This window comes from Dromiciops gliroides, chromosome 2 (assembly GCF_019393635.1).
Source record: "Dromiciops gliroides isolate mDroGli1 chromosome 2, mDroGli1.pri, whole genome shotgun sequence".
Classification (NCBI taxonomy): domain Eukaryota; kingdom Metazoa; phylum Chordata; class Mammalia; order Microbiotheria; family Microbiotheriidae; genus Dromiciops; species Dromiciops gliroides.
The window spans coordinates 243761438-243777037 of NC_057862.1; the positions used below are offsets into that span (position 1 = coordinate 243761438).

The following is a 15600-nucleotide window of genomic DNA, read 5'->3' on the forward strand; positions in this document are numbered from 1 at the left end:
TTAGCCCATGACCTACACCATCTAACTCTCTGTTTTCCATCAGTAGCTCCGCCTCGTTTTTCACTCCAGGAAATATCACGCCTCACCCAGAATAAATTCATCACTGGAAATCTAATCACCATACTTTCCATTTTCCATCACATGCTCTCTTGTTTTAAATTCCACTGAACATCATGCCCTTGGGTTAGGTACCTCTTGGGTATGGGGTGGCTTGGGGAGTTGGGGGTTTTGCCATAGCATTGAGTTGCACTGATTATCTCTACCCTTAAGCCTAGGATCAACCTAAATTGTCTCTCTGACTCCAGCCCTGATCTCTTTGATCACAAAATTACCTAAATAGTCTTCCTAATCTTCAGCTTCCTCCAGGGTTCAACTCAGGTGCCACATTCTAGGGGAGGTCTTTCCTGACTGCTGTTCAATTCTTTCAATGGTTTCCTAATATCCAAAGGGAACAATAAAAAATCTCCTCAGCCTGCTTTCAATTAAATTACACAAAGATTTTATTAGACGCATATTATATGCAAAGTATTGTGCTAGGCACTGGTGACACAAAGCTATCCTGAATGAGGAGTATATGTACATAAGTAATTGCAAAATATTTTGTGGGAGAGAGTATTAATAACTAATAGGATCTGGAAAGATTTCCCATAGAATGTCAAGTCATAAGAGATAGAAGCGATGAGGGAGTAGATTACAGGCATGCTGGATAACCTATGTAAAGGTAAGAGATAGAACGGTGAATTCTGGGAACTGCAAGCAGGTCAATTTGGCTGGAACGTAGAGTGTGAATGGGGGGGGGGGGTAGGAGGGGGGCGGGCAGAGTGGAATAAGTCTGGGAATGTAAACAGGACCCAGCAGAAGGGCTTTAAATGCTAAAATAAATCTGCCCTAGAGACAAAAAGAGATTGAAGCAAGAAGGAGGAGGTTCTTGTGCAAACTGGTCAGATTTATCAACTGAGGAAAAGTATTTTAGCAGCTTCAGGGTAGATGGATTGAAGAAAGAAGGGGCTGGAAACAAGGTGACAAATCTAGAGATTAGGTGAGATGAGGGCCTAAAAGTGGTGGCTATGTGAACGGAAAGAAAGCAATGGATGTAAAAGGTGTTTTAGAGATAAGAGCTGATGAGACTTGGCAACAGATTAGATTTGGGCTTCTGGGACTGTGAAGAGTGGGGGATGTGAGTTTGGGTGTCCTCACCAGAAAGAGGGAAGTTTGGGAGATTTAAAAAGGGAGATAAGAAATTCAGTTTTGGTCAATTAATTCTACTCCCTTACAGCAACACTCTCTCTCTCTCTCTCTCTCTCTCTCTCTCTCTCTCTATATATATATATATATATATATATATATATATATATTCCTACCAAATTAGACTAGTAGCTGTTCCTTTTTTTTTTTTTTTTGCAGGGCAATGAGGGTTAAGTGACTTTCCCACAGTCACACAGCTAGTAAATGTCAAGTGTCAGAGGGTGGATTTGAACTCAGGTTGTCCTGAATCCAGGGCCCTTGCTTTATCCACTGGGCTACCTAGTTGCCCTTTAACCAACATTTCTTAAGCAGCATACTATTTGTAGTATACTGAGTTTTATTACAAAGGTAAGAGAGATGGGGTCTCTGCCCACCAAGGGTTTGCAATCTAGAAGGGAGAGATAAGACAAATATAATACAATATAAATATAATATAAATAATACACATAAATATAATGCGAATTAGAATTTTTGGTTCAGTTTCCTCAGTAATAAAATGAAACGGTTCGACTAAGTGGCTTCTAATGGTTATAGCTCTAACTCCCACAAAATTGTGAAAGTGAATAAAAATACTATGACATTTGATGAGAAATACATTCCCACCTGCATGATGGTGATAGAGAAGATGAGCCAAGAAGGTTTTTTCAATCTTTTGTTTGTTTGTTTGTTTGGTTTGTTTTTTTTTTTTTTTTCAGGCAATGGGGGTTAAGTCATTTGCCCAGGATCACACAGCTAGTAAGTGTCAAGTGTCTGAGGCCAGATTTGAACTGGTACTGCTGAATCCAGGGCCGGTGCTTTAACCACTGCGCCATCTAGCTGCCCCCCAAGAAGGTTTTTTGAAGGGACTATTATTTGTGTTAGACCTTCTGGATGATAATATTTTTAGAGACTTGAGCTGAGATTTTGTTGGTGTAGGGGAACTTGAGAAAGTTCCCTCCACCAATGCAGATCACTTATTGCTTTGCATTTTAGAGCATTTTGGTTGTTTGGAGTACTGTGAGATTAAATGACTCTCTCAAGGTCAGAGTCTGAAGGTGCCAATAGTACCTGAACAAAGAATTTCTGACTGTTAAGAACAGCTCAATTCACTCACTACTTCATGGTACTTCTTGGGACAGCTGGGAGATGACACAGTGGACAGACTGCTGGACTTGAAGCCAGGAAGATCTGATGTCAAGATCTTGTCTCAGACACCAACTGTTTGTCTCTTTGTCTCTGTCTGCCTCAATTCCCTCATCTACAAAGTGGAGTAATAATAGCCCAGGGTTGTTGTGAGGATCAAATCTGCAAAAATGCTTTGCAAGCCTTGAAGTGCTATATAAATGTTAGTTGCTATTGTCATATAATCATAACAGCAAATATGGTATAATTTAACATATAAAATGTGTATGTTTCAGTGAGTTTGAGTTTTGGGGCAGCTAAGTGGTTGTAGTGGATGGTGCACTGGCCCTGGAGGCAGGTGGAACTGAACACCAATACCAGCCTAAGATACTTACCAGCTATGTGGCCCTAGGCATAGTCACTTAACCCTGATTGCCTCCAGAAAAAAAAAAAAGTATAGAGTTCCATAATTTGGGGGTGTAGGAATTCCCTCCACTGATTTCAACCCACCAAAAATTTATAGTCTTTTTTTTTTTTTTGCGTGACTTGCCCAGGGTCACACAGCTAGTATGTGTCAAGTGTCTGAGGCCGGATTTGAACTCAGGTACTCCTAAATCCAGGGCTGGTGCTTTATCCACTGCGCCACCTAGCTGCCCCAAAATTTATAGTTTTAAGAGAACTTCCTGAGGTTGAGAGATTTGGTCACAAAATTAACAAACTCCAAGGCCGTATTTGAACTCAAGTCTTCCTGACTACAAATATACACACAAAAAGCCTTCTATGAAAATTTGCACTCATTAGGCTGCAATGATTATTTTTCTCTCAATCCATTAGGCCATGATACCAGACCTCATACCAGTTGACTCCCCAAGGAGAGATCACTCCTTGGCAATCTCTTCTTTCCAGTCTATACTAGGTCTCTGTAGCTTGAGCTCCGAGCCAGACTCCCTCATTCCCCCGGTCTCCCAGCAGCTCCCAGTCACGGGGCAAAAATCCACCCCTCTCTCACTACACTCACATGCGGGGGAGGGGAGCGTCGCAGGCGCTCCCCAGCAGCCCGGGGCCCCATGGGGAGGAGCTCTAGAAGTAAATATATGTAGCCACAGCCTATTGATATCATAGTAATAGCATCTATACAGTGCTTTGCAAGGAGCTTTCCAAACGTTATCTCATTTGATCTTCACAACAACGTTATAAAGTAAGTGCTATTATCCCCATTTTGCAGATGAGAAAACTGAGGCACAGTGAAGTTAAATGACTTTGCTCAAAGTCGTTCACCTAGTATCTGAATGAAAGTTTCCCTGACACTGGGTTCAGCAACACTGCACATCTTGAGAACAGAGACTGTCTGGCTTTTCTTTGTATCTCTAGTGTTAAAACACAGTGCGTGGCACAAAGCAAACGTGTTTTATTGACTGACTGCGGTGTTTTCCTGTATTAAGTGATCTGCAGACCTGTGTGTGTGTGTGTGTGTGTGTGTGGGAGGGGGGTTGGTGTTTTTTTTTTGGTGGGAGGTACGAGGCTTCATAGAGTCATCTCTGCTGATCATCCCCAGAAAGTTTGGAGTCATTTTGGATGGGATTGGAAATGGGAACAAAAATATTTCTTCCGCTCCCTTTTCCTCCTCCTCCATCTAGGCAGTCACAGATTCAAGCTGGATAAAAAAATGAATCCATAACCTCCGGTAGAGGTTTCCTTCTGCACAGGTTTTGCATTTGCTTTTTTCTTCCCTTGGGAAGAGAGACCCTAACACTGGTGGGGGTGTGGGGGGTGTGGTGTGGTGTGGTGTGGCGTGACTCTAGTTAAAACAAGAAACCAAACTTTTCCACGTTCTCCCCTCAGGCTCTCTCCGCAAACCCCACCTCCCTGGAAGCTCTCCCGCACCTGAGAAAGAAACCCGACAGGGGGCGCTGCGGCTCCGCGGCTCCGAAGCCACGCCCCCTTCCTTCCAGCCGATTGGCCTGGCGCATGACGCCACGGGATTTTAGCCAAACAACTGGGTTTCGGGGGCGAGCATCGGGCTTTCCCGAGCTGTGTTGGGCGCTAGCTCGCAGTGGCGTCCGGATGGGGGTGGCTGGGGGGAGGCCTTCGGACGCCGCTGTCGCCGCCGCCACCGCCTCCTACTTCCCGGTTTCTGCCGCCTCTAGGTAAAGGGAGAATGGTCATGGAGTTGGGGCGGGGGGCGCTGCGGTTAAAGAGGTTGTGCGCGGGTCCGAGGGTCCCCTTTCCCCGAGCGCTCTTCCCGCCTCCACTTTCCTTGGGGCTGGGCGGGGAGGAGGAAGCGGCCGGCCACCCGCCCTTTCTCTTTCCCCCGGGCGGAGGACACCCCCCCCTCCAACCCCCCCCTTTGTGCCCTCGCTCCTCCCTGGGCCGCACGCGCAGCCGCTGCTGGGGAAGCGCCAGCGACCCCCGCGGACGTGAACGTGAACGTGTGGGGGAGGGGTGGAATTTGGCCCTGCGACTGGGGGTGGGGGTGGGGGGAATGAGGGAGTCCAGGACCTGGGCTAGGCCGGAGAGCAGGGGCTGCCCTGCATGGCTGAGACGTGCTCTTAGGGAGTAAGTAGGGCCCCCATTTTGGGGGAAGGGGAAGGTCTTCCGGTGACTGGCTGGGAGTACAGCGGAGTTAGGGTCTCAGTCCCCCAATTTTAGCATGCCACTGGACTGTCCCTTGCATATCTGGGGAGAAGGTGAGCTGGCGATTGTTATTGCCAGCTTTCTCTTTTCTCCTCCCCTTCCATAACCTTCCCAGGGTCGGTGGGGATGGTTCCCCCCTTTCTTCCGCCCCCCCCCCCACCCTCCGGTTTACCTGAGTACAGGTTTTATTAGGATTTTTGACGTCAGGCGGCGATGAAGTCGTGTGTGTGTGTCTGTGTGTATGTATGTGTATGTATGACATCAGGGGGTTCCAGGAGATGGGTTGAGACGTCATGGCAGGCCCCAGGTGAGATCAGGATTTAATAAAGAAATGCGTTCCCTTGGGAGCCCTGAATTGCAAGCGGGTTTGAATCAGAACTGTTGGCTGGAAATTTCTCCCCAAGGTGGTTCAAGAAAGCAGACGTCACCGTTTTGCAATTTTAACTTTGCATGCGGAAAATTGAAATTTGAAATTTCCTTGACTATTTAAAGCAGAGGTTGTATTGAACAGCTTAATGCAGTGGCTGTTACTTTCTTGACTGGGCTTGTCATTCCTGGAAAAAAAAATTGTAAATTTGAGTGGAGTTGCAGGGGGTGGAGGGGTGGAATCCGAAGTACAAATCCCTGTCTGGGAACCGAATTTGTAGTGCATGCATGTGAAAGATTGTTAAGAGAAATACAGTACTGCCGGTTGGAGTGCTGGTTTTCCAATTTGTTCCTAGACGCTCTTTGTTTCTGTGTAGAGGTCAGTGCCATTTAACATTGATTAAGTGCTTCTCTGCAAAATAGTACAGGTAGGAAGGTAAAGGAAACAGCTTTTGTCCTCTTTGAGCTTACATTCTACTTTGGAGATAATGCAAATATAATTAACAGTTGTTGATAATTAAATTGTAGGTAATTGAAGAATGAGATGGAGAGCCCTAACCACTGGAAGGGGGGAAGGAGCTTGAAGCAGATCTGGAAAGCTTTTGCTCTGCTAGATACTGGTATCTGTGATGTGGTAATTTAGTTGGATGCTCATAGAAAGTGAATTAGGGATAGAAAGCGACTTTCAAAATTTTTTTTCTACTAACTTTACATTTGGTGGTAGAAACAGTTGAAGTTACTATATTAGTTAAAATGACATCTTTGGATTTTTTTTTAGGACTTATCTGTAATTGTTATCCATGCCTTTCTTAATTTGGGTAATTGAGGGTTTCTTATACAAGTATCTCTGCAACAAGCCTTTTCTTGCGTTCGGTAAGGCTTTATACATATTCCTAGGGCCTCCTGTCTGAACTGGTAATGATAATGATTCTGGTTTGTAATGCTTTAAAATATGAAGGTTCAGAATTTTTTAAATGTTTATTTTTGCTTATACACATTTTTCATCAAAAATTTTCTAAATGGATTTGGAAACGGGAATATAGGAAATCATTTACATTTCGAACTCCATGTCCTATAGGATATACTATTCTTCCACCATTATCTTTGATCACTTCAGAATATTTTTAAAGGTAGATGTCTTAACTCATTTGAAGTCATTATTAGAGAATTCTTTGAATATAAATCTTGGATGCTGTTTTCTGTTTCTTTTTATAAGCTCTTGGGAGTCTTATCCCTTCCTTGCCTTCTGTTTAATTTGCTCTTTGTAATCCACTATAACACCTAAAAGGGAACGGAGTCATTGCTCTCAAGGAAGAAGTTTTTGACTTGTGTGGGGACCAATTTTTAATTGGGAAGTGTTAGCTATGCAGCTCACCGCAGTGTGTGGAGGTTTTTTGTTTTTTTTTAAGTTCTAGCCAAAAGATGGGGTCATAAGAACCTCAAATAACAATTAATTCTTTACACTTTCTATCCTTGGTGTGCTTCATAAGAAACTTGACTTTTTTCCTTTAAAAAAAATGGAAGAAATGCTATACTACTTTAAACGAAGACAGACTTTGTTTATATCCCAGTTAAATGGGGTATTTGATTTGATAGAAAAATCATAAAGTAAACAGGTTATGTCAAATGATACTTGTCTTTGACACTCTAAAAGAGTCAGCTATGTTGGGGAGAGTGTTAAAATTTAGGAATTCTACAGTAAAAATAAAGATGATTGAAAGTAGAGGCTTTAATGTGTCCCAATAAACTGTTTAATCATTGATGGTTTTTAAAATATTGCAAGTATGAAAATAAGCGTTGTAGGTGCTACCTACCACCTACTCTTTTATGGAGAATAAGGAGAGGCACATGCTATTTGCCTCATTTTGCCAGTGTGCTTAAATACTTCTTGTTGTTTAGTTGTGTCTAACTCTTCATGACCTCATTTGGGGTTTTCTTGGCAAAGATACTGGAGTGGTTTGCTACTGCCTTCTTAAGCCCATTTTACAGATGTGCAAACAGATGAGGCAAATGGAGTTAAGTGATTTTCCCAAGGTCATACAGCTAATAAGTGTGTCTGTATTTGTATTTCTGGTAAGAGGATATATTTGACCTCAGGTCTTTCCGGTTCCAGACCTGGTGCTCTGTCCACTGCCACCTAAATGCCCATGCTTAAATATAGGCCTATTGTAAATTGACTTGCTATTTAATGGCATTCAAATGTGAAATGAAAGGGAGAATAGGGCAACTAAATGTCAATTACAGATCATCTTGATTATAGTATCAAATAATTGTTTACTGTCATAATAGGTATTAGTAGTCACACAAAAGTTGTTAATTATTAAAAAAAAACAATTGATGGAAAAGGACTATGAAATGGGCTAGTATGATGTGATGAAGGGACAGTGATTATTCAGATATACTAAGGGGAATGTGATTCAGACATAAAAGTAAGCTTGCATATTTTTGTAACAAGATAAATGTAGAGCCACTTTGACAACTCATCACTTCTAGAACATTTTATTTTCTACAGTCTATTTCTGCCTCTCACAGTATTTTCCTCCTACGCAATGCAGTTTTGGGTCTGTTATGCAGATTTTAGTTCCTTATAAATGTGAAAATTCAGCAATCAACTGAAGCAGCAAATTTTATTCTTTATCTTTTTTTATTTTGATCCCGGTAGAGCATTCAAAACTGGTAGGCTAATGGTGGTTAATGTGTGTTAGATTTTAGTACTACTTAAGAGGGGCTGTGGTATGTCAAGGGTTGGGTCTTAAAATCATTTTATCAACATATTGGAAAAGGTGAACCTGGGTATTTAATGTGTGTGTGTGTGTGTGTGTGTGTTTTAAGTGAGGCAGTTGGGGTTAAGTGACTTGCCTAGGGTCACACAGCTAGTAAGTGTTAAGTGTCTGAGGTCGGATTTGAACTCAGGTCCTCCTGACTCCAGGGCCGGTGCTCTGTGCCACCTAGCTGCTGTGTGTGTGTGTGTGTGTGTGTGTGTGTGCGTGAGTGAGTGTGTGTGGTTTTTTTAATGAAAACTTGTGGTTTGTGCATTTTATTTTGGGGAGCTTTCAAGTATCTGAGGTCAGATTTGAACTCAGATCCTCCTGAATCCAGGGCTGGTGCTTTATACACTGTGCCACCTAGCTGCCCCCTAGAGCTTTCATATTCTTGAGTTTGTTTTTTTAAAGGGAGAAGACCCCTCAAGTCGTTAGAGATTCTGTATCATCTTCTAAAAATTACAAATGTTTAGAATAAGATCTTGAGGGGAAATTACAATATTATAATGAATACCTTCTCTGTTAGATCATATATAACAAAGGCAAAATTCAGCCAGCATATAATCTAAAGTCCTTTGATAAAACACAAAAAGAAGTATATTTAGGTCATCTGTAAATTGTATTGTTGACAATTTTGATGTTTAATAATTATTTTCAGTATTTGAATGTTAGTGTAATGTTGTTACAAGGTAACAGAAAAAATGATTAAAAATTAAATCGTTTTGACTAAATTGCTAACTTATCAGTCTGCCATTACCAAATATGTTTTCTAGTTTCCTCTCCATGGTTTATTTTTTCTGTTAAGTCTGATTCTTATTTAGTAGATTGTCAGATGGGAGTGTTCCATGCTAAATAAACTGTCATCACTATATCATTATCATGTTGGGTTTTGAGTAGGAACAATACAATGTTAGCCAAGACTTGAGAGTTTGTCTGATTCTATGAGAAGGGGCAGGAAGGACCATGAGTCAAGGTGTGGATGATAGTAGGAGATCTAGACATATTGGGTAAGTGAAGAGGGGATCAGAAGTGCCTGCTAGGATATCTTAAGAACTGAGCTAATCACCTTTTGAAGCAAATGTTCTTCATATTTTTCATCCTTAGACCCAATCCTGCCCCCTGGCTAGAGGAAGTGAGGGAGGGGAGGTGAAGGCTGCGGGAGCCTTGCAGTTGTTGATAACTGTTCCTCCATATCCATATAATTTCCACTAGTCTTAGAGGATTCTTTTTAAACTGAGTACAGTAGAATAACTCTTGAACTTGGAGTCAAAGGATTATGGTTTCGGGGCAGCTAGATGGCGCAGTGGATAGAGTACTGGCCCTGGAGTCAGGAGTACCTGAGTTCAAATCCTGCCTCAGACACTTAATACTTTCTAGCTGTGTGACCCTGGGCAAGTCACTTAACCCCAATTGCTTCACAAAAAAAAAAAAAAGGATTATGGTTCCAAATCCCTCTTTGCAACTGAGTTCTGGTGTGACTGTTGCAAGTCATTTAAACTATGGGTCTCAGTTCTCTCATCTGTAAAGGGATCACCTTTGAAGTTCCCTTGGCCTTATCTTAGAATGCAAGATATAATATGGAACCCATTCTCTCTTGATGCTTATGGAACTGACTTTTAAATATAAACTCCTTTTCTTTTTTTTAGCATCTTGAAACCCTTTCTTGTCTTCATATATGTTCAATTCAATAAATATTAACATTTATTATCTGTAAGATACTTGGTAGGTACTGAGCCAATTGGAGACTCAGCATGGCTGCCCCTTCCTGTGGGAGAGAGAGTTAGAGGCAGTTAGAGGATGAGGGAGAGGGGAGTTTTTCTGAGAGAAACGGGGAAGGAAGCTGCTGGTGTTTGACCTTCCGACAAAAACAGAAGAGACTGCAAGTTAATTCTCTTTAGTGCTGCAGATTTGGGGTGGTGGTGAGTTTGTGTTTTTGGAGCTGGCTGGGCTGGAGGCAGATTTGGGGTGCCTGGGGCCTTTTTACCCCAGAGATTTAGACATTGTTCCTAGCTCTGTTAACCTCACTTGTGTTGTAAATTTGTTCCCATTAATAAAACCGTTTTGTTTTTGAAAGAAGCTGTTTCTTTTCTTACCCCAATATTAAGGCGGTGCCCAATTAACTCTTCCCATACTAAATTTGGCCGTTACAGTACTGTGAATACAAAGATGAAAAATGGCATTGACCTTTCCCTCAAGGAAACTAATCTCCTGTTCCAATAAAAACTTTTGTTTTAGCTTTTCTCTTCAGCTAGTTTTGGTCTGGATAACTGATTTAATTTATAAGAAAAACTATCTAACATAGCTACCCTAATTTCCTTTTTGCACATTCTTCCCATTGTGCTTAGTCTTGCTCTTGAGCAAGGTGGAGCAAGCTTCTCCCCTGGGGTCTTGAAGGCAGTTATTGTATCCCTAAGTCTTCACTCTTCCAGTCTAAACATTGTATGGCATGATTTCAGGGCCTTCTCCACCTTTGTTGCCTTCTTCTGGAAAGTCTTCAGACATGTTCTTCCAAATATGTGGTGCCCAGAACGATTTCAGATGTGATTTGACTCAAGTATGGTACATAGCAGGAATATTGTTGCCTCCCTATATCTAGGATGCTTCTCTCTCTCTCTCTCTCTCTCTCTGAACTTGACAGATAAGAATGTTTTCCAATACAAAGAAGAACAGAAAAAGAGACTGTGAAAGTGACTTTATACCATATTCAGCTTTTCGGATATATAATTAAAATTTTACGTGGTTACATTATTCTAGTTCTTTGCATTACTCGCTAAACTTTCTGTTCTCTTGTGTATTTTTTAAATGGTGAATTGATTTTTTAAATGGGTTTTAAAGACTCCCCCCCTCCCCCTCCAAAAAAACCCCACAAACCCAACCACCTTCCTTTGTAACAAGTATAGTCAAGGAAAGTAAAATTCTAGACATTATCGGAGCTTGAAAATGTATCCTTTGTTCTGCACCTACAATCTATCTCTTTCAAGTGCTCAGAGACACACTTCATCATTAGTCTTTTTGAGTTGTATTTGGTCATTGCCTCGATCAGTTTTTTCTATTGTTTTCTTTTATGTTATAGTCATTATATAAATGGTTCTTCTGGTTCTGTTCATTTCACTCTATATCAGTTCCGTTACCTTCATATAAAATAATTGCTTAGCTGTTCTATAGTTTATAGGCACCCACTTCATTTCCACTCCTTTGCTACAATAAAAATTACTATTAAATAATTTTGTATATATGGCTCCTTTCTGACTGTAATTGATCTCTTTGGGGGTATTAAGCCTAGTAGTTGTAATGATGAGTCAAGTGAATATGTACAGTTTAATGACATCTATATTGCTTTCCAGAATAGCTGGACCAATTCACATCTCCATCAACAATACATTAGTGTATCTATCCCATAGCCCCTGCAACAATTGTCATTGTCTTTTGTCATCTTTGCCAATCTGATGGATTTGTTTGAATTAGCATTTTTATAATCTATCTTTTTTCTTTTGAATCATATATCTATTTAGGGGAATGGTTCTTATTTTATATTTGGACCAATTATATATACATGTGTGTATACACACATACATACACACACCTAATTTGTTCCTAATCTGTACTAAATTGGTTGGTTATTGCTTTCTAATATGTATGATTTTTAAAAAATAATATTTTATTTTTTCCAATTACATGTAAAAAGTTTTAAACTTTTTTTTTGAGCTTCAAAATTCTCTTTCTCCCTGAGATGGTAAGCAGTTTAATATATTATGTGTAGTCATGCAAAACATATTTCCATATTAGTCATGTTGAGAAAACACAAGGGGAAAAAGCCATGAAAAAAAGTGGAAAATATTATGCTTCAGTCTTCATTCAGACTTCATCAGTTCTTTCTCTGAAAGTAGATAGTGTTTTTCGTCATGAGTCCTTTGGAATTGTCCTAGATCATTGTATTGCTGAGACTATCTAAGTTATTCACAGTTGATACAGTATTGCTTGTAGTGTACTATGCTCTCCTAGTTCTGCTCACTTCGCTATGCATCAGTTTGTGTAATTCTTTCTAGGTTTTTTCTGAAATCAGCTTGCTTGTCATTTCTTATAGCACAATAGTTTTCCATTAAAATCATATACCACAACCTGTTCAGTCATTTCCCAATTGATAGGCATCCCTTTAAGTGCCAATTATTTGCCACAACAAAAGAGCTGCTATAATTATTTTTGTACATGTAGGTTCTTTTCCTTTTTTAAAAAAAAATTTTAATTTTCTTGGGATACAGACGTAGTATCGCTGGGTGAAAGGGTACACAGTTTTATAGCCCTTTGCTGCCTAGTTGATCTTGATGGTAACTGATTTAGCTGTCAGCTTTATGTGATCTATGAGTCTGATAGTCAATCTATGCTTTTATTTATCTCATTCATAAAATTGTTCAACAGTGGAGACCTCTTTGCAAGCTCATATCAAACCATTAATGATTATTTTGGGGGTTTGGCTGAAAAATTCACGTAGTTCTGAATCTATGAAATTGTATTGTTGTCTAGTCCACCTTTCTCAGTCTTTTCCATCATCTTAGATGATGTTTGTCAAATCCTTTGTAAAAATGTAGGAAAACTATTAGCAACATAATTGCCTCGTCTAATATAAGGAAATTAGCTTATTCTAGTAACTTGTTCTTTCTTTTTTTAAAATTTTAACTATTTAATGGAATACAGAGAGATAGATGGTTATAAATCATTTGAAAGTTACAACTCATTTTTGGAGAATTGCTTATATTTAACCCCCTATTTATACAGGGCTTTTTGTAAAGATTACAAAATACTTTTATCTTTTGTTGTCTTTGGTTTTCACACTTTAGGCAGTGTAAATACAATTATTTCAATTTCTTCAATGAGAAAACAATCTCAGTGGGTAAATTAAGTGCTTTGCCTACAGTTCCGCAGCTGTGAAGTGACTGCTAAGTCTAGTATCTAGAATGGTGTTAGGTTTGTACAAACCCTGTTGAAAGCTCACTAGGTGTTTATTTTGTAGGCTAGTAACTTTCTGAAAAAGGCTCATTTAATAAGTTTGTTTGAATTAAAAATGATGAGTGTCTGATGCCTTTGTATCATTCATCATAAACAATTTCCTGAGCAGGCGAAGACTTTTTGCCTTGCATGTGTCTTTTTTTCTTTTTTGGCAGGACAATGAGGGTTAAGTAACTTGCCCAGGGTCACACAGCTAGCAAGTGTCAAGTGTCTGAGACGATTTTGAACTCAGGTCCTCCTGAATCCAGGGCCGGTGCTTTATCCACTGTGCCACCTAGCTGCTCCCATTGCATGTGTCCTCTTAAAAAGGTTCAGGAGCGGAAGCTTCTTCAAATGTGCTTATTTCATGGGCTGATAATCCTTGGAATCTTCATTCTCCTTTCCTTTTGGGGACAAGGAGAAAACACTTGTCACAGAGAAGAGAAAATAAGGGAAATGGAAGATGAACTATGTCCCTTGGGACATCTGATAAATGAAATGGCTTCTTTATCTTAGTCTAGGAAAACCCTTACCTTGGGGATAAGGAAATTTACTCGAGGTTCTATGTTAGGAGGGAGTGGTCATTAGAGTATAAGTATCTCTTCTGAAAACTGAAAAGTAGAAATATATCTTCAAAGGGAGAATAATATACTCAGTTCCTATCCAGTGACTCCTTACATATGTCAATGACTATTCCCTACTATGTCCTACATTTACCTCCCACATGTGAAGATTGGAGCCCCTCAGATGATACTGACTTCAGGTTGTTTGGAAGTCACAAGTATGTGTTGCTAGTAATTTCCACGTATGACACAGTCTTTAGATCATCAAACATGAAAAGATAGGGATAGGCACTTTTCAAGGTCATATCCACTCTAAAGTTCTTCATCATTTCCCATACCCCTCTGGTTTTGGGGACACATTTACGTAGTGGCAGCCTCTAGATGAGGATACAACAAGGACTGTCCCTTTTTTCTTTGTCACGCCCTTTATTCCAGTTCCTAGAGCTGATTAGTTTCTCTTTGGCTTTCCCTGCCTCTGTGAAAGGGACTTCCTACTATTCAGCAAGGAAGAGTTCTTTAGAATTCTCTTAAATTTCAGAAAGTCTATACAATTTCCTGCTTAATTTCCTCACAATGATCTTTCTCCCCACCCAAAAGGGATTGTTCCAAATAAACCCCATATGGCTGTATGGTCATAACTCACTTTAATTTTGAAGGGCCTATAGCAACTTGTTTTTGATTAAGGCATGATAGCTCTTTGTGATATTATCTAGTTTTATAAATTCATATACGTATAGCTGGAAGGGACCTTAGTGGACATGTATTCTAATTTCTTCATCTTATAAATGAAAAAACTGAGTTACAGAGAGCTTGTGACTTGTTTAAGGTCATACAGTTAGTGTCAGAATCCAGATTTAAATCCTAGTCCTCTCATGCAAAGTTTAGTGACCTTGAGAGTGTACAGTAGTTACAAATTGTTTTCCAGAATGGTCAGACCACTTCATAGTTTCACCAACCGGTCCATTCATGTTCCTGGTTTCCCAAAGTCTCTCCAACGATTATTTTCCATTTTTTCATCTTTGCCAAACTGATGGTTGTGAGTGTAACCCTAGAGTTTTTTGGATTTTGCTTTTTTCTCACTTTTTTGGAGCATTTTTATGTGATTATTGATCTTTTGAGGCTGCCTACATCCTTCTTTGGGAAATGTCTTCTGTCCTTATTTATTTGTATTAGTTCCATGCAAATATGAGACCTTTAAAATCACAAATTGACTGCAAAGATATTTTTCCTACATGTGTTTTCTGCATTGTGTCTTACTGCATTGATGTTTATGTAGAAGTGTTTTCATTTCATGTAATAAAAATTGTGTTTTTTCCACTTGCTGCATTACTTCTTTAAAAAAATTATAAAAGCACTTTATTATTTTCCAGTTACATGTAGAGATAGTTTTCAACATTTGTTTTTATAAGATTTCTAGTTTCAGATTTTTCTCCCCCCATCCCAAGACAGCAAGTAATCTGATACAGGTTATTTATATTTATATATACACACACACACACACACACACACACACACACACACACACACACAATGACATTAAACCTATTTCTGCATTAGTCATGTTATAAGAGAAGAATCAGAGCAAAACGGAAAAAAACCTCAATAAAGAAAAACAACGGCACCAAAACCAAAAGAAATAGTATGGTTCAGTCTGCATCCATATTCCACTGTTCTTTTTTTTCTGGATTTGGAGAGACTTTTCCATCTTGAGTCCTTTGGAACTTTGTTATACCTATGTATTGCTGTGAAGAATCAAGTCTATCACAGTTGATCAACACACAATGTTGATGATACTGTTGCATTACTTTTTTTTTTTTTAAAAGAAATTCTCTATGCATCTTGTGATAATTGTGGTTTTTAACATGTTGTTTAATGTTGTGGTATAAATGACCGAACTCCAGTATGAAGTTAAATGATTCTAAAAACATATAGGCCAGTGATAGGCT

The 15600-nt window shown here is 39.7% G+C and overlaps 1 protein-coding gene across 6 annotated transcripts in view; it reads left to right on the forward strand.

The window, feature by feature from the left end:
- Window positions 1-4351: 4351 nt before the first annotated feature.
- The window catches only part of FBXO34 (F-box protein 34), a 55592-nt gene continuing 44343 nt past the window's right edge, over window positions 4352-15600 (forward strand). For 4 of the 6 annotated variants that reach the window (XM_043986329.1, XM_043986331.1, XM_043986333.1 and 1 more), the window contains exon 1: window positions 4352-4493. The gene's annotated coding sequence lies outside the window, so the exon portion shown is untranslated. Of the gene's footprint in view, window positions 4494-4826; window positions 4903-15600 lie in introns of those variants that run through there. The other 2 variants (XM_043986332.1, XM_043986335.1) reach the window with 2 other exon arrangements.